The 3,405-nt window shown below is 32.2% G+C and overlaps 1 long non-coding RNA gene across 3 annotated transcripts; it reads right to left on the bottom strand.

Annotated features, from left to right (window-relative positions):
- Positions 1-1,646: 1,646 nt before the first annotated feature.
- Positions 1,647-3,199, bottom strand: LOC141678494 (uncharacterized). Of its 3 annotated transcripts, none has more exons than XR_012557773.1 (5): positions 3,088-3,199; positions 2,867-2,977; positions 2,728-2,754; positions 2,324-2,596; positions 1,647-2,247 (listed from the first exon to the last, which is right to left on the bottom strand). It is a non-coding gene; the product is annotated as an uncharacterized LOC141678494 (long non-coding RNA). The 3 variants fall into 3 exon arrangements; XR_012557775.1 differs by having other exon boundaries at positions 2,879-2,977; XR_012557774.1 differs by lacking the exon at positions 2,728-2,754.
- Positions 3,200-3,405: the final 206 nt, after the last annotated feature.

Raw genomic sequence — 3,405 nt, 5'->3', positions numbered from 1 at the left:
TTTGATAAATAGGTAAACTTAGCAAATTTGAAAAAAATGTAAATTAAAAATTTTAAGTCAGTTTTAGAAAAAAGTTAGGCTAAAGGCCCGAATCTCGCATAGTTTTTTAATGATTAAAGAAAAAATAAAGTGTGCATATGCAAAACTCATTACCGTAAGAGTAGTGTTTGAGTTACCAAAATCGGTACCAAAATAACTCCAAAAAAATATATGACATATTTTTATTGGTACGATAACCAACAGAAAAGCGACATCTCGTTTTTTCGGAAAGTTTTGGTAAAATATTTTTGTCCCTCTATAATTACTTTTATAGTAATAACAATCTCATTTCAATGGCTGGTCTATCTATTCACTCCCGTTAGTGAAATACTTTTGTGAATGAAGTTATTAAGTGATTAAAAAATGATTGTATTTATTATTTAAGGACATATTAGGCACATGAGCAATATGAACTTATGATCATTGGAACACAAAAAATATTTATTCAGACATAATTGACCAGTCTCAAGGGCTGAGGTTGAAAGATTGATCATCCTGTAATACAACATAGATCTATTCAGTTAATTACTTAAAATTGAATTGTTTAATGTCTTGAAAGACATTAAGACTGGAAAGAGAAAGAAAGACAGAAAATGCTTAAAAATATTGGAGATTCAGAGGAAAAAAATAATACGAACTAGTTAAAAAGAAAGTCTCGTGATAGCACAAGGATTGAGTAAAGTTTCGAAAGACTTTTAAAAATTTGTGAATAAAACTAGAACTAAAACTTAAACTTTTAGGATGTAATATTTGAAAATTATCCGGATTTTATTTGGAAGATTGTCGTTGATGGGTTATAGTTCCTTTAACATTATTCTTGAAGAATTGAAAATAAGGCATGAATATAAATATTATCAAAAATCATCTTAATTAGACAACACCCATAAAACACTATAAATATATTTATGAGTCATGAGAAGATTAAAAATTATTTTGAATGCTATCAGTATTACTTATGTGAGATTCCACATTACAAACTTCTTTAAATAACATTATTGACATGTAATTTAATTTAACTTTAATTAACATTGTCTCACACGAGTTTTCTTGCTATTAAGTTCATTAATATGTTTGGATCTTCAAAATTTTCTTCTTAACGACTGAAAATCCTCTTAACCGTTCTAGCTTGAAATCCTGACTTAAGCGCTAAGATAAAATCTACTCCCTCCATTCCAGCCATTTGTATACAAATAGTTTGGGCACGGAGGATAAGACATAATAGTAAAATAATGTTATTTTTGGTAATTTTGGTAAGACAGTGGGATGAGAGAGAAAGAAAAAATATAATTTAGTGAAAAAAAAGTATAAAGTTGGGTAAAGTGGTGGGACAAATTTATATTTAATGAATAAAGTGAGTGTAGTGGTAGTAAGTTGTTGATGTAGTTGATTTTTATACTATTAAAATTTTACTATTTTGGTAAGTTTGAAATGTATAGAATGAATGGGACATCCAAAAAAAGAAAGTGTATAGCAATGAATGAAACAGAAGGAATATAGAGGAAATATATGTTATGCCTACGTGTACCTATTTATATGTACCTGTTACGCCTGTTTATATGTTCTTTACTAATTTAGTTCTCACTTGCACAGTCTAGTTGCTATTTAAAGGAACGTAAATAGATAACAATAAAAATTATTGTACACGTGTATCAAAATTACATCCATACATATAAAGATTTTTTCATATTTTTTACTAATGACAACATTATCGGCATTACTTTTCCATTGTTGTTGTTGCTTCCCACTATTCCATTACCCAATCTCATGGCTGCAATCTCTCCAATTGAGGCCCTTAGCTTTTCTGTTGTGACAACAGCATCCCTGTTGAGTAACCAGCTCATCTAAAAACTTAAGGTGTTAGAGGAAGGCCCCAATAGGATCATATATTTAACACTCCCCCGAAGAGTGGAACACCGACACCCATCTTTGGGGTATCAATTGCCTTTAGTGTCCACATTAAATTGTGAGATTATTGGGGGTGGCTGGTAATCGAACCTTAGTTCTCCCGCCAGCCTAAGCTCTGATACCATGTTGAGGAACCAGCTCATCTAAAACCTTAAGGTGTTAGAGGAAGGCCCCAATAGGATCATATATTTAACAATCCCAGTCTTCGTCTATGCTAGTGGTTGCTATTGGAGCTCCCGTGGAACCCACTATTTCATGACTTTGGGAAGAGCTGGAATGTTTGAGATCTTTGGAATATAACACCTGCAAAATTATATATATATGTGTGTGTAAGAGTGTAGGAATTGATTAGACATCACATAATATATATAGTAGTTACCTTGATAGGAAAAAAAATCTCCGATGGTGGGAAAGATTTCTAACGATTTCTTGGATCTACTGGTTGGCATTGTTTGGTTCGAGGCCACTTCTAGTTAACTTCAACTCCCTTGTTCTTGAAGGTTGGAAAGCATTATTATGGTAAGGGCTTAGAGCCTCATATTCCTGATCCCAACTGACTTTACACGATAAATGGCTTCTTGTACAGATGGTTGATCATTAAAAAATGTCCCGTAGTACACACCTATATATTGTTGCCCACATCGAATACCAACTACATGATAACATATAACAAAAGTTAATTATACAGTCAATATAGTTACATATGTAAATTAGACATATAGAAATACCAACGAAGAGATTGCTAACTAATTAGAAACATGAATTGTAATGTATTTTACGTACTTTGAATAGTTTGAGAGAAGGTAGGTGCTGAAAAGAGCAAAACATAATCGTGATCATCTTGGGATGGATATTGCTAACTAGACAAATGTAGAATACTGATATATAAATTCAATCAATGTATAAAATAAAGAGAATGAACCTTGTTAATTACATTACAGATAAAAAACTTGGAATTTCTGATAGTGCTGAATTGAAGGTCGACGGTGTGTTGATTGATCAACTTGTGATTAAGAGGAAACGATTGGAAGACCTAATCAATATCACTTCATATAGTAAATCTATAGGAAATAAATAAAACATTACCCTATCAGGGGGGTTGTATATAATTGGAAGTAGAAGATGAAGGGGAAAGTTTATTACCCGAGTGAAGTGGACAGAGAGCGTCTGTGCAGCAGGGTGTTCATAAGCGGCGCTTGGAATTTGGGAGAGGCTAGAGGCGAGCTTTGCAGAGTTTGTTTTTTCAGAGAACTAAGAAAGCATGTAATTGAATTTCAGCAGTAAACTATTAACTTGTAGATTGTGATTTGTCATTTATTTATTAATTTATTTTAGATTAATTAATATTTAGATAAGGTGATAGGGAAGAAAATAAGGCATGGGTATGTAATAAATGTTGCATTAATCATATCAGAATTGAGCCAACAGCTACGCCCATTTCAAAAGGCCCAAAACCCTGAA

This window comes from Apium graveolens, chromosome 8 (genome assembly GCF_009905375.1).
Source record: "Apium graveolens cultivar Ventura chromosome 8, ASM990537v1, whole genome shotgun sequence".
NCBI lineage: Eukaryota > Viridiplantae > Streptophyta > Magnoliopsida > Apiales > Apiaceae > Apium > Apium graveolens.
The sequence above is the reverse complement of the archived record's forward strand: the minus strand, read 5'-3'. Positions and strand labels throughout refer to the sequence as shown.